Source organism: Pogoniulus pusillus, chromosome 32 (genome assembly GCF_015220805.1).
Source record: "Pogoniulus pusillus isolate bPogPus1 chromosome 32, bPogPus1.pri, whole genome shotgun sequence".
Classification (NCBI taxonomy): domain Eukaryota; kingdom Metazoa; phylum Chordata; class Aves; order Piciformes; family Lybiidae; genus Pogoniulus; species Pogoniulus pusillus.
Genome location: NC_087295.1, coordinates 6,252,397 through 6,267,289, shown reverse-complemented (window position 1 = coordinate 6,267,289; position 14,893 = coordinate 6,252,397). Strand labels below are relative to the sequence as shown.

The 14,893-nt window shown below is 39.5% G+C and overlaps 1 protein-coding gene and 1 long non-coding RNA gene across 11 annotated transcripts in view; one reads left to right on the top strand and one right to left on the bottom strand.

Annotated features, from left to right (window-relative positions):
* LRRFIP2 (LRR binding FLII interacting protein 2) overlaps window positions 1-14,893 on the bottom strand; it is a 73,672-nt gene that overhangs the window by 55,403 nt on the left and 3,376 nt on the right. For all 4 annotated transcript variants that reach the window (XM_064169970.1, XM_064169972.1, XM_064169969.1 and 1 more), the window contains one exon: window positions 1,330-1,509. The gene's annotated coding sequence lies outside the window, so the exon portion shown is untranslated. The remainder of the gene's footprint in view (window positions 1-1,329; window positions 1,510-14,893) is intronic.
* Window positions 25-14,101, top strand: LOC135189507 (uncharacterized). Of its 7 annotated transcripts, none has more exons than XR_010308113.1 (6): window positions 25-135; window positions 237-355; window positions 3,064-3,218; window positions 3,800-3,901; window positions 5,167-5,337; window positions 9,535-9,740. It is a non-coding gene; the product is annotated as an uncharacterized LOC135189507 (long non-coding RNA). The 7 variants fall into 7 exon arrangements; XR_010308116.1 differs by adding an exon at window positions 6,550-6,604 and having other exon boundaries at window positions 25-355; XR_010308115.1 differs by adding an exon at window positions 13,620-14,101 and having other exon boundaries at window positions 26-355; window positions 9,535-9,578.

Genomic DNA, 14,893 nt, shown 5'->3' with positions numbered 1-14,893 from the left:
GGAAAGGTACAAGAGGGCGGTGCGGCCGCATGCGCGGAGCTGGAGCTGCAGGGGCGGGAGAGTGTCGGGCGCTGGGCCGGCGAGGTTTGTGGGGCGGGTGTTCGTGTCCTGAGGTGCCCTTCTGTTCTAGGGAAGGTGAGGCTGCACTTAGCCCCTGGCGTTAGAAGCGCCTTCCGAGGAGAAGTGTCTTCTTTTCTGTTTTATTTCGCTGTGTTTTTTTTCCTTCTTCTCCTCAGTAAGCAGCGAGGATAGGGGTCGTGCCTTGCGGGGAGGCGGGTTGTGACGCCCAGCTCTCCGCTCTGGCACCCTATTATCGCTGGGCAGGCCGGCTGACTCACAGCCCTTGCGGGGAGAGGTAGGTCCGTGACCTTCTCCTTTGTGTTTGCTCCTTGGTTTTAGCAGCGGTTTGTGTTTATCGAGCGGTATTCCCCAGGGAGCAGCCCAGCGGAAGCCCCGAAAGGCCGCAGCCGCTCCTTCGGGACCGCAGCACTGCCCGCTGGCCTCAGCCGCGGCCTGTCCCGCTGGAGCCGCCGCAATCGTTTGGCGCCCCGGCGGAGCTGTGTGCCTGGCACGCCGCGCAACTGCCGCCGAAGATTTACCTGGCTGGGTGCCAGACTAGCTTTATGGGTAAAAATCCTGTGCAAGCATTTACACCTTATCTTATACTGGCCAAAATGCGGCCTGACTTCCGTGCTGTCACAAGTTAAACCTAAGCAAGCGGCAGAGTCCCTAATGGTAACATAGAAAAGAAAGAAGTGACTATAGCTTTAAATATTGCCTTGTTAGACTGCTGTGGACCAGATCTGGAATCATTTCAGCACCTCAGAGTGTCTGTAAGAAGGAGGAGATGGCATTTTCTATGTTGAAAACGACCAGCTTAGTAGTGGGACTCAAGAACATGAATAAGGGCCCTTGGCAGAGGGCAAATATCTTACTAACATTAGCTTAAGTGAATGGATATAAGGTAAAGAAAAAGGAACATGCAGGTGAGTTAACTCTATTATGGTGGTCATAAAACAGCTGCCTTGTGTTTCATTAGAATCATAGAGTCAACCAGTTTGGAAGAGACCTCCAAGGTCATCCAGTCCAACCTATCACCCAGCCCTAGCCAGGATTAGTATTTTATAACTTTATTTGAGAAACCTCAGTCTCTTTCTGTAGTTGATCATGCTTATTTTTAACATCCCATTAGTTTCTGTAGTAATAGATGATAATCTCGATGCAGGGAGATTAAGTAGAAAGTTTCCCATGGAACATCAGTAGGAAAGGCCAAAAGTCAGTACTGGCTTGAAATGTACATTTAGAATTTATTCTCAGAGAAGAACTCACCTGCAGACTTTTAGGGCTTCATGGAGGGTCTTCATTAAAAGCATCTTGGGTCATTTTCGTGTGGGTTAGCTGGTCTGAGGAGAGCTCTTTCACCCTCTTGAGTGGAAGGTTTGTGTGGAATATTCTGAAACATGAGGTGTCCCAGGTCTGCGTGGGATGATTGTTAATACAGAGGTGTATCTATAAAGGGACAAAAAAATGTTTTCAGTGGTTTGTGCGTTTTTCTTCAGTGAAGTGTTTATATGCCTTTAGTCTTTTGATAGCATAGGCTGCACATTTTTCTTTAATGATGAAGCACAAGTGTGTCTCCTTACGAGCAGACATGCATTTTTGTGGTTTGAAAGAGCAATTGTTTACTTGACTGGAAAGCGGTGCACAGTGCACTGTATACACAGCGCAGTTACTGCAGGCAGTGGCACAGGATGTCACAGTAGCAATTCTGAGTTCAGCATCGTTAATGAGTAGTTAAGCAGTCAAGTTATATACAGTTTTATTATAAACCTTTATTTAGAAGCCAGGAAATGAAAGTTTATGTTTGAACTTTTGCTGCAAAATGGCTGCAGTTGCAAAATGTATGAGTATTTATGAATTTCCCTTAAATTCTTACTGAAGCTGCTGTGGAGCTTGCTCTGTTAATAATGAGTTTCTGCTAAATATAAATAAAATGGAGGAATAAACTATCATTGGGTCTGCCTCTGAATATATTTTTTCTTCACTCTTATCTTTTTAGATGGTGGGTTCTTTGTCATAAATAATTGAACCTGCTGATTTACTCTCCCTTTTCTATGGGAATCTCAAACTGGTTTTCTCAGTTGGAGCATTCCATGGGTGAAATCTCAGCTAACTAAGAAATACATCTCAGATGACTATGCAAGTCTGTTGTATGGGACATTTCCAAGAGTGTCAACTTCCTGCAATAATTTGTATACAGTTTTAAAGGGACTTTGTCACTGAAAAAACTTCGATAAAAGTAGGTTTTCTTGTGTAATATTTGCTGGTCAATTTAGAATAGCTTCTCTTTTGTCTCGCTTCATAGCATTTCTGATCTTCCCAGGAAGCTTTTGTTTCATGACTCTTGCAGCTTCTAGTTAAGACTGTTAATGGTGATAGCACACACATAGGATTGTAGTCTAGTTTAATTCCTGATGTCATTGTATGTACTTTTTCCCCTGTGTCTTCCCTATTCTCAGTCTCTCTTACCACCTTACCCACCGCTTAGGCAAAGAAGAACTTCTAGCTATTATTTTAACTGAGAAGCTAATTTACTGATAGAGACAGGTTTGTTGTAGCATTTTAAGAAGTTCTGACCACTTCCACTTATTTCTGTCCTTCCCATTTTTCCCCCTTTCTTTCCAGTAGTTCCTGTCTTCTCAGTTCAGATACCACCACACAACAATTCATGTGGCACGTTTAAACATGCATTTTCTTCCACGTGTAGTAGATCCTCTTTTGGAGACTTCCAACATTGTCAGTAACTATTCCACTCCTCCCCACAAAAAGCGTGTTCTACTAATCCCTTGTGACAGATGAAAAAATCAACTTTATGTGGCTATATTATAAGTGCAAACTGCAAATTGGAGAAGTGACAGTGAATTGTAACATGTCAGGCTCTGAACTGTGCATTACGTTAGAGATTGTCTAATCTGTAAATTGTTTACCGAAGGTAGTCAATGGTAACTGTGTCTTTGTAGACTTAATCGTCATCGTTTGTGGTCTTTGTTTTTTTTTCCACAGCTCCTGGGCAAACACTGCCACTTCAGTCAATGGCAGGTATGGATGCTCAGCACTCCTGAGAGATGCCACCCATTCAGATAAAGTAGCTTTGTTTTAATAATTCTATTTACTGAACTGAAAATCAGAAGACTGGTAATTAATATTTGTCTTTTAAGGTACGTGCACCCAAAATCTAGAGCAAAAACTGCATTACTAGTTTGTGGTTGGAGTGGAAAGTAGCTCCAAATCTTGAAATTTTAGGACTGTCATGCTATACAAATGTTGGAGTTTTCTTTAAAACAAAAGGCAAGTTCCTAGTCTTAACATTTTAGAGAAGTGCTGTGGTAATGCCATTCAAGCACTAGAAAACAGAATGAAAAGAAAAATGTTAAGGATTATGAGGATTTATCTGGTTTTTTTACATGTTTAAATTAAATCCAGTTTTAAAATGTGTTTTACTTGTCTGTGAAGTCTACCTGTTGACATTTGTCTAATAATTTAGACAAGATTTTAATATAGCATATTCCTCTTCAGTCTTATGACAATACATGGATCTTATTTGACTGGAGAGTGAAGCTGCTAGGAGACTCCAGGTTTCTAGTTGTAACACTAGAAGTGGCCAAACTGAAAAGTAGATAATGTAATTGGAAAAGAATTAATATTTTATATATTAGTTTCAAATAAACTCAATTATTAAATAATATATTTAAACTAATTGAAAGGATTATTATGTCTTTTAATGTCCATTGCATTTTAGAGCTTGAACTTGGATGTTTTAGCTAGTTTTGCTCTGTGTGTACTTCACGTTGAATCTTCTGAGGGCTATGGCAGCTCATTCTCACCCAGGAGGTCAAAGCCAGTATGTATGTTTCTGTATTTAATGTGCTGTTCTGATCTAAAAAAACCATAACACTGTAAAAATCTTTATTTGATGCATGGATAAGAAAAGATTATGTACAATTTCTGAGGTTTTGGGTTGTCCTTTCAGGGTTTTTTAAGGTGATCATGCAAACAGTCATGATTGTTAAGGGATGTCTTAAATTACACTTGTACATGATACATCTGCAAGTCTGTGAGACTTCTTGAATTACATTAGGAAAAGTCAAGCTGATGGAGAGTAAACAAAGTCATAGAAGATGCAAGAGACAGAATCTGTCTCTTACTGGGTTTAGGCTGAGCAAATGTAAATCAGTACAAAAGCAAGCAGATGTCACTCCAAATATATACCATGCAGTTCTGCTTCCAGGCATGATTTAATTCTGAAGAGTGATGTGACAGTCTTGCACAACATTTCTGTAGCATTTGAAAGGAGCCCCAGTAACTTTTGTGATGATTCATGCCTGGATATTTTTTACACTTATTAACTATTCCAACTGGCTCAGCTGAAAAAGAGAGAGCATGCACAAAACAGATTACACTTGCTTGTGCAGACTTGTTTAATAGTTGGTTACTTATGCAACCTCAGCTCATCTTGCACAGGTGTCACTAAGGGCATCACTTTTAAAAAATGGGATTACATAACTGTAACAAGGACACTGCTTGGCAGGGAGAACTTTTTGTTACAGGAAATCAGGCATGAGCAAGAAAAAAAACATTGTGTGACTACAGGAGGCAAGGTTGTGTTTGTGAGTCTGGCAATTTTGGTGGTGGGCAAAAAAAGCATTTCCCTCAAAAGCCCCCAGACTCCCTCTATGTGACTACTAAAAATGTATCTGGAGTCAGAGCCAAGACACATAAAGTACAGCTTTGGGTTGTTTGGGTTTTTTTTTCCCATGCTGTTTTTACAGTAATTTTTCTGAGCAAAGCTATACTTTGAACCACACCTTAGGTTTTGTGCTACAACTTAGTTTTGCTGCTCTGGTGTAGACATGATTCATTACTTAAGGCTGAAAACACTTACTTTCAGTGTTCATTGGTGAAAATAGAATAAGTTAATCTACTAATTTACCAGATAGTTAACTCACCAACAGAAATTGTAACTGTGTTTATATACATATATGTAATACACATGTGCAATATGCATAAACCAGAGCATCAATATTGAAACTAGGCTAAATGGAATCTCAAAGAGGTTGCAGTACCTAATGATGAGCAATTATTTCAATAACCATTTCCTGCTCTTAGGTTGCTGCTTCACCAAAGAAGTCAGTATTCTCCTAACTCTCCCTATCTGCTTAACTGCAAAACCTTTGAGGAGGAGTTTAAATAGTCACCAGAGAAGCCTAAGTAGGATGTGTGCTGACTTTTCAAGCTTTGCCTGTTTCCTGAGGGAAATGCCACAGCTCTCAATTCCTGGTAAGCAAGATAGCAACATTAATTCTTAGAACCACCAATTCTACATCTGAGTTTTTTTATGTTGTGAAGGGGACATTTGTCTGGTTTGCTTGTAAAAGATGGTACTAAACATAACCTGTAGGACAGTAACTGTACCAAAATATGGGCTGGTACAACTAAAATCTAGTTGCTTGAAATTATGTAATAGTTGTGCTACTTAGAAGTTGTCATTGCTAAGTAGAGAAGTTATGTTCTAATACAGAAAGGGAAATAAAGTGGCTTCCTATTTGTATGTTTAAAAAAAATGCCCCAAGGAGTTAAAAGCAACTGTCATGCTGGATAAAGAAACTTTCATACTGGATGAGGAAAAGCTGTTTGAGGATTGCCCTTCATATTTGTTATATTTAAAGGAGCAGCACTCAGAAAAGCTGCTAAAAGATGTTCTATAGAAAGCTGCCCTTGAAATTACCAAGATCAAGACAATAGTGAAGACACTGATCTGCAACTCATCTAAGCTTTTCTTAGATACAGTTATTTTACTCACTGGTTCTGTTCTGGGGCAACTTAATGTAAGATTGTAGGACAAATCTGAACTAAACTATTTCACATCTGCCTTTGAGTGTGCTGGGTTAGAATGAGAAATGTGATAGTTAGATTGGGGATTTTGTGAAAAATCCAGAGGCTTTTAACTTGAAGTCGTTCCTCTGCTAATGACATATCAAAGTTTAGAGCCCAGCATACAGCCAGGAAAGTAAGGGCAGCGGCTCTGGCAGCCATTCTGACGCCCGCCCATCACTGGCACAGTGCTAAGTCTGTACAAGGTCAGCAGTTGGTGGAAGGCACTGCGGCTTGACAGGTGCCCCGGCGGTAACAGTGAGGGTGCAGTGCAGCGGCCCTTGCTGACCGACCACCTGGCAAGCAGCTGCTAACCACCCTAAGTGATGCAGCTGGCTGAAACCCAAGATTGAGAACTCCTGGGTTTAGCCTAGAGAAGACAAAGGAGTGGAGATTGCAAGGGCATAGTAAAGGTAAGAAGAGAGAGAAGTAGGTGCAAAAGTTCAAGCTGTTATCCCTGATGAGCTGATGAAAGCTGCTGCTGTCTGCAGCCTCTCACTGGCAGGGAGAAGCTCTTGCTGCAGGTTGCTATAATAAAAGCACTCGGAAGGTCAGGATCACAAAGACATGAGGTTATTATGTGGCTTACTGAGGAGCTGATACTTGTATCCTTAACAGGAGGCAGTACCACTGCTGTAATTTCTCAATACTGTCCTGCTACCTTCACAGTGAGGTAATTTTCTGCTCCTTTGTCTCTTCTGTATTTGCGTTGTGATGCCTGATGTTGAGTTCCACATTTCAAATTATGTTAATAGCTTATATCTGGACTATTGTGTCCAGATCTGGGCCTCTCAGTTCAAGAAGGACCTCAGGGAACTGCTTGAAAGAGTCCAGTGCAAAGCCACAAAGATGATGGAGGGGAACATCTCCCTCATGAGGAAAGGCTGAGGGAACTGGGTCTCTTGAGCTTGGAGAAGACTGAGGGGTGACCTCACTAATGTTTATGAAGATGTGAAGGGCAACCGTCAGGAGGATGGAGCCAGGCTCAGTGATGTCCAGTGACACTGGAAAGGGGTTCCCAAAGAGGTTGTGGAGTCTCTGGAGATACTCAAAATGCTTTCCTGTGTGACCTACTCTAGGTGATCCTGAAGGGGTGTTGGACTGGATGATCTTGCAAGGTCCTTTCTGATGCCTAACATTCTGTGATTCTGTGGTTTTCAGTATTTATTCTTTCCTCTGTTTCTAAGTTTGTCAACAACAAAAATACATCAAACAACTCAGAAGGTTATGTTAAAAAGCAAACAATTCCTGAGTTTGATTTAAAAACTGGAAATATTTTCTGTGTTAACTAATACCTTTGCTGTGTTTCTCATTCCTGAAGAAAGCAGTTGGTTTTACTCAGCAAGCTTTTTAAGTGTATTCAATGTTTACACGCTTCTCCCTCCCCTCCTAGAAATTATCTTCTCTGGAAACACTGGAGGCAAACCTCAGTTTTCTGTGCTCAGTATTTCAGTTTCGAGCAGCCTTTACCTTTGTACAATGTCAGTGTTAGACCAAATGAAGAAAATGAACAAAATTCTTTCACTACACCAAAAATGAAATGTTTCACTAACCAGGAGTAAAATTGCTAGCTGTCATTAATGGAGTTTATGTCATAAGAACTTTTTGTCTGCAGTGGTAACCTTCTCAAATAAGTATGAGGCAGCTCTTTTCCTCTTCACTATTTCATTTGTACAATATAATGAAGCTTTTGATGTGACCCTTTCTGCTTTTGCCTTCTTAGGGCATCTCTGCATGAATAATGCAGACAGATTTGTTTTAATGTGGGTTTTTTATTTTTACTTTAGAAAAAAATGCAAATATTTGACCCTAAAATTCAGAAATTGTGTTTGTTTTTGGACAAAGAGTGATTTGAAGACTGCATGTACCTGTGCCTCTGCTCTGGGTTAGGTTTGCAGTCTACCAGCTAGCCGTGCTTTTTTCCTCTCAGGCTTGTGTTGAACAACCACTGTGTGTACTGGCATGATGCTTCTCCACTTTTCCCGTTTGCATTGTGGAGATCAGGTGGTCTTGTGACTCCAGAGAAGTACCACCTTGATTTTAAAGCATTTCAGATTGCTTGGGTGAGGACAAGCACCTCCAGAAATGCTCAACAATTTCATGGCTGGTTTGCAGGCTGTGAAGTGGTGGCAACATGAGAGTGTTTTCTAAGTATGCACTGTGTACTTTAGATTACTGACACCAGAGAGGGTAAACCAGCCCCAGTCATGGTGGTTATTTCATAATAGTTCACAATTACCTGTTCCACTGAACTGCCATACTGTGTGGCTCCTGCTTAAGCACCTGGAAAGTGAATTACAGCAGAAGACCCCAAGCCCATGTGGCTTGTGGACAATATATTATCCAATGAGATTTTTTTCACACTGTTCATATCTATAAGAAATTAAAAGTTTGCAACAGGTTGGCAAGGACAAAATTTTAACTTACCTGCAGTATGTTACTTGCTTAGTGTTGTCCCTAACAGACTACTACAAGTTTTTTAGATTATGAAGAATTAAATATCTAGAAAAATATTTTGAATCATAAAATTAATCATTTATGAACATATATATTGTCCCTAATTGAATTAACTTTAATCAATTTTTAGTGTGTGGAGAAAATACTGCAGAAAACATTTTCAGTACAAATTTTTACATTTAGAATCCATTTGGAGGAAGAATTATGTAATAGAATGTCAGTGGTTAATGCATTATGACAGTAAGTGAGGAGTTATCTTTCTTACAGTATCTGAACAGAACCAGAAGGAAGTTAGGCCTTCCAAGTTATTGTCTAAATATTTATAGCATAATTATTAAATTCTATCTGTTTGCAACACTCCTTCTGACCATAATGGGCTTTTTTCTCTCCTAACTGCAAGATTGTCTTGGTGCTTTGGATTGCAGCAGCTTATGTTGAAGAACAAGTTGAACAGAGGTCTGGGGAAATAACAGGTCTTGCTGTTCTGGGTGGTTACAGGGCTGCACTGAAGAAGTTAAGAGAAGAGAAGAACAATATGTGACACTTTACACTTGGAAACCAAAGGCCAAATAAATGTCTTTTTTCCTAGTCATTACTGGTAGAAGGTAGAACTACATCTTGGTGTTATCCATGATTTCTGTGTATTCTGCCCCGAATATCCACAGCAGTCTCCCCTGCCTGAGCACAAGGTGTGGCTTTCATCTCTTGTAGATAGTTCAGTGTAGCACTTCTGAGAAGAAATATTATCACATGGGTTTAATATAAAAGACTGTCAGGGTAAAATTCATACTGTAAATTCTTTAGTGAACTGTAACTTGCATCATAACTCTTGAGGTTTTTTTGGTTGCATGCAAATTACTGCTAAATAAGGAGGAGAAAATCACAATGTGGCTCCTGGTTTCATGAGAAGGATCTGAAAGTGTTGGAAATAATTATCAAACTGCCCGAAGTCGTTTCATTTAATAAATGACATGCTCGTCCTGCTCTTTTTATGCCAAGCTCATTTGCTGTATTGTTGTAATACCAAACAGACATGTCAAATGGCTTCTATCTGATGACCTTTGTTTGACCCAAAGACACTGAAGGCACTTAACACTTGAGGCAGTCTGCATCGACTCAGCATCTCTTATGTCTTATCTCCCACAGGTATTATTCCAAATGAAGTTTCAAATGCTGAAGGACAAGTTGAGGTCAGCTTAGTTTTTCTTGATGTAATAGTTTGAGTTTGTATTGAGTTTACTATAAACTGAACTGTGTAATTGCAACCTTTAGGTTAGCACCCCCTGTTCTTTCAGAGCCACAGGCTGTTTGAAGCAAACTACCTGAGTAAAAGTACTTGTGTGAAAACCTGACACTGGTTTGTATGATGGGGTCTTTTTTGAAGCTTGTTTCTATCTCCTCTGTAAATGCAACATAGTAATACTTAATTATAGGCATCAGAGTTTATTTCAGGTAGTTGGAAAATGCGTATTTTGCCATTTAGAAGGTAAATGATACATTTGAATAAATCCATAAGTAATATATTTTTTCAAAGGGTATTTTATATTAGTAAATCAAGAAGGTATATTTTATATTCATAGTTAAGCACAACTATGCTGTGAGCTGTACCTGGTATTTATTAAGTCAAACTCAGTGTCTCTGGCCTTTTCAAAGTAAGCAGGGGAAAACTTAGAATCATAGAATGGATTAGGTTGGAAGAGACCTCAAGGATCTACCAGTTTCAACTCCTGCCATAGGCAGGGATACCTCCCACTAGAACACTTCATGTATGAGAGAAGAATGTGGCATCAAAGTGGCAAAATAAGTGATCAAAGTCTGAGATTCTAGTTTGATGATTAGAATTTAATTTGAAATGGTGGATATTTACAGGTGAAAACACAAAATCGGATAGTTGGAGCATTCTGAGCAGTTTGGTAATTGCTTCCTTTTAAATAATTTTCTCAAATCAAAGAAGTGCTTCACATCCAAGATTCTGCATTGGCAATATTCCTTTGCAGATAAGGGGAGACAATGAAAAGGAAACATGTCAGCCAGTCATCCTTACTTACAAGTGAGCTCCTAGAGATGGTCAAATAGCCTGAGAATATAACAAGGGGAACATCTCTTTTCATGATGTGTATATGTAGTTAAGTAAGGATGTCTTCCAGACTACAAGGTTAAAAATGCTTTCAATTATAAATCTGGGAGCAGTATCTAACAGTCTGTTTCAATCCCATATATCCACCACTGCTCTAGAACTCACTTGACTTGCCTGTAAAATGACTCGTGTTTGTTTTATGGGAATACCATCAGACCTACCACACATTTGTTTCTGAAGCACTAAGAAAGCCAGACATCATCAATGTATGCAAATCAATGCTGAATAATGGCTCTGCTCCTATGCTAGTTCAGTAGAGGTGATGAAGTATTCAGAGTTTTCAACTGAATGGTCTGGGTCAGATGGGACCTCTGAAGGTCATTAGTCCAAACCCCTTTGCAGTAAAGAGGGATATCCTCAATTAGATCAAGCTGCCCAGAGCCCTGTCGAGCCTCACTTTGAGTATCTCCAGGGATGGGGCCCCAACCACCTCCATGGGCAACCTGTTCAAGTGTTTGACCACCCTCATAGTAAGGAACCTGTTCCTAACATCCAGCCTAAACCTGCTCTCCTCTAGTTTGAAACCGTTGCCCCTTGTCCTGTCACCACAGTAGAAGTGCCCTATGGGCCTGTCATTTAGAAGCAGGTCAGGCATGAAAGGAATGTCAGGCTTAATGCCGCTAGTCTCTTCAACCAGATATTCCATCCTACTCCGTGGGTGGCTAAGCCTGTAGTAAATCCTTCCAGCTAGGAAAAAGAGTTAAGGAGGATGAGAAAAACTTCCTTCCAAAACACTTGAGAAGAGTACCAGTGAGGAATTTAGAGTATGACAATACTCAAGCAACAGCATAGCAGTATTAGGATATTCTTTTTGTAACTGATGAATTCCTAATCTGAAAATTGGTTAAGTGTTCTTAGAGATGTTATATTCATAACTTTCCTGTGTCCTGAATTCAAACACTACAATAGATCTAACTACATCAAAGTACTGTCTTTGTGCTTTTCTATGTAATGGCTTTGTGTAATCACAGAACAAAAGTGCGTTTAGTAAATTCTAGAAGCTGTGATGCAGGGATGTAGTACAATCATTGCTAAGTCACTGTTTTCTGTATTCTACATCCAGCAGTTTCTTAACTTTGATACTGCAGGAGAAAAGTGAATGTTTTCCTTAATGACCTATCAAATTATACAGTATTGTAATTGGGAAAAATACTTTGTGATTCTCCTTGAAATAGTTGCTTACTTTGATAGTTCCAAATGTTATTCAGTATACTTAAGAATCTGTCATGCTATGGCTCAGTAATTTTGCTCAGCAGTGAATTCTGCTGGGTGTAGCATCTCCAGTGATGTAGTTTCTGATGTTCTGCACTTTAGCAAAAGGGATCACATAAATTAATTAAGGTGTTGGGTTCTTTTTTTTAACTCTTCCTAATTGAGTAACCTCAGTTCTCAAGATCATTGCATGTACTCTTAGCCATGCTGACTAGAAATGATGAAGCAGAATCTTTGGCTGTTTCTTAATGGCAGTGCGTAAGGGAAAGATGCTATCATAGAACAAGAAAAAAGCCCAGCAGGGAGATACTTGTGTCTTATGAATATGTATCTCAGCATTCTTAAAGAGCTTGTAAAAAAATACATTCATTCCTTTGACCTTTCTATCAAGCAAAGAGGAAAGCTAACCATGCATTTTCAGGAAATTGTGTAGCATCACTGTTCTTAATTAAAACACCAACAGAAGCACCCAGATGCAAAACAGCTTGCTGAGGGTGGGTCACCAGAGCACTGAGAGATCTGGAAATATAACCCAACTCTCCTTGAAACCAGGACTGGGCACTCCTTTGCCATTAAAAAAGCTCTGAATTCAGAAGCAAGTTACTTTCTCTTTTTAGCTACCAACTCCATATAGATTTGTTGATTGTTTTTTTGGCTTGTTTTATGTTGTGATTGCAGAAATAAGAATGGAAGTACTCAAGTGAGAGTCTGCTGCCAGCTAATTTAAAATCAAGCTCATGACCAGCATCATTACTGTTGGCATAAAGAATCTGCTGTTTTACAGCATGATTGGCCTTCTTTTTTTGTGGCACTCAGTGCTTTTAAAATACAATAAAAGTGAAATTAAAGTTAGGTTTTCATGCTCTAGATAAAGCAGTGAGGAAAAGCTGATTATGTAGTAGAATTTTCTTTTTTTAAAGAAAATAAGATCTTGTAGGATCAATTCCTGTCACTCACTTTTAAATCTGTGTCCTGTATTCCCCTTCATGAAAAGATGGTCTTTTAGCCAAATAAATTCAAATCATTTTCCTCCCCTTGCAGTTTACTGCAGCAGTTCTTAGTCCCCAATACCGGAGCTGGTATTTTGTACTTTTGGAAGGAGAGGAGTGTGCCATGAAATGTGATCTCTCAACAATTCTCCCACAAGAGCAAAGAGATTCCTTTCCCTCCCAAGGTGCAGAGCCTGTTAGCTTTTCCTCACTCAAGCAAGTTAATTCCTTTCATCAGTTTGAACAACTGCAGCTTTTAGGCTCCCTTTCAGCTTTCTCAAACAGTGTTTGTGCTCTTCTCATAGACTTGTGCATTTTTAACACAATCATGGATGTGACTTTTCCCTCAAGTCACTCATCTTTATTCATATATCTATTAATGAACCCTTCTGCTCAGTTTTACCTTCACTAACATCAGGCCAACATCTGAGCATCACAGATGAATAGGTGAATACACAAATAAACAGCAAATTGACTGACTGCTAAGCAACCATGAAGTCAGCAACATAAGAGTTTTAATATTTGATTTCCAGCAAGTTACTTAGAGCATCCCATACTTTGTACTTGGAAGGATTATACAGCATATGTAGAAAATACTGGGTTTGTCAGTTCTCTGGCCTGAAAGGTTTCAGACTCTCGCCTCACCGTTGGCATAGCTTTGCATTCACTATGCTGGCAATGATGCTGCGGAGGCTGTTAGACTCTTCTGGAACACTGCCACCTGGTGGTGGCTGTTGTAAGTCAACCCTTAGGTACAAAAGTGAAAATGCCAATCAAATCAGGCCAGAGCACTGCTCCGATTATGCATTTTACTCGGATTAACGCTTTTAGGGTTCTCATCACAGCACTACAAAGGCTTTATTTTGCACAACTGTATCTCCTAATTTCTGCAGGTACAATGAACTGTCACAGTTTCATCACACCACCAGATAACATGCTGTCATTGTGCTGAAGTAAAGATGAAAGCATTTCAGTTCAGAAACCAATTACCTGAGCATCTCTGTACGGTATGTTTTCTAATTGCTTTAACATCAACATTACTGTTTGGAATTTTGTGATTAGGAGTAAAAATTGCTATTATTACCAAATGCAACCTTCCATAAACCATTAAGAACAGTGGTGTGTACATAAGTTCTGGACATAATTCCTGTTACACCATTAATGCTCTTTCTGCTTAGTTTTTTTTACTCTATTACCAATTATGTTCACTTAGTCTTACAGTAACTCCCTCAGTGTCAAATATTTTCCACTAGGAATAAAAAGAATGTTTTGTATTAGGCATTTTTTTAACAATGTGATGCTGATGTAAAGAAATATTCAAACATGGTAAACAGACAAAATATGAACCAACATTAAAAAGTTATCCAAACTGTAACACATAGTACAGTACTTTCTTTTATGGCTTTTCATGTCTGTGATGGATGTTTGGATTGAAAGAACCAGCTGCTAGCAAATTCATATATTTTTCACAAAGTAATTGGAGTTGTAGGTGTGGAAAAAGAGCATTGAAAGCCATATTCATAATTGCTGCCTCTGGATTTTTTTTGTGACTTGCATAAACCTGCAGCAACTTAAACACAGTGTTTACAAAATCAGATTAGACTGGTTAGAGGCTGTGTGCATAAATACTTAAAGCATCGCTGGCAACTAAGATAGCTGCTGGTTGAGAGAGTTCTTTCTGTAACAAGAGTTGCCTGGTAGCTTAACTTCAACTAGCACTTAGCGGGATTACTTCAGCTTAAAGTTAAGCAAATTGCTAAGCAAAGGGTCTGTGTGTCTGAGCAATCTGAAATAACTGGCAGCATAAAGCTGTCTAGCTACTGCCTCGCTCTCTTGCAGCAACTTCTGCACTCAGAGGACTCAGCACAATAAGCCAGCAATAAATGATTTTTCTTCTGTCAGGTTAGTTTTCTGCAGACTCAACAGGGAGAAATGACTAAGGGAAAGGTCTGACAAGCACCAGAGCTAGCAGGAATGACTGCAGGGATGTGTGGGCCACTGTGCTGACTAGACTAGACTGCTATGAAAACAGCCTTTTACACTTGTGCTCCATTCCTTTCCCACAGAAATACAATTATGACTGCCATAGATTTGATTTGGAACAGGCCTCTATTCTTCATTACCTTCCTTAGCCAGTGATGGTTATAGATACATATTTCTCTTTTAC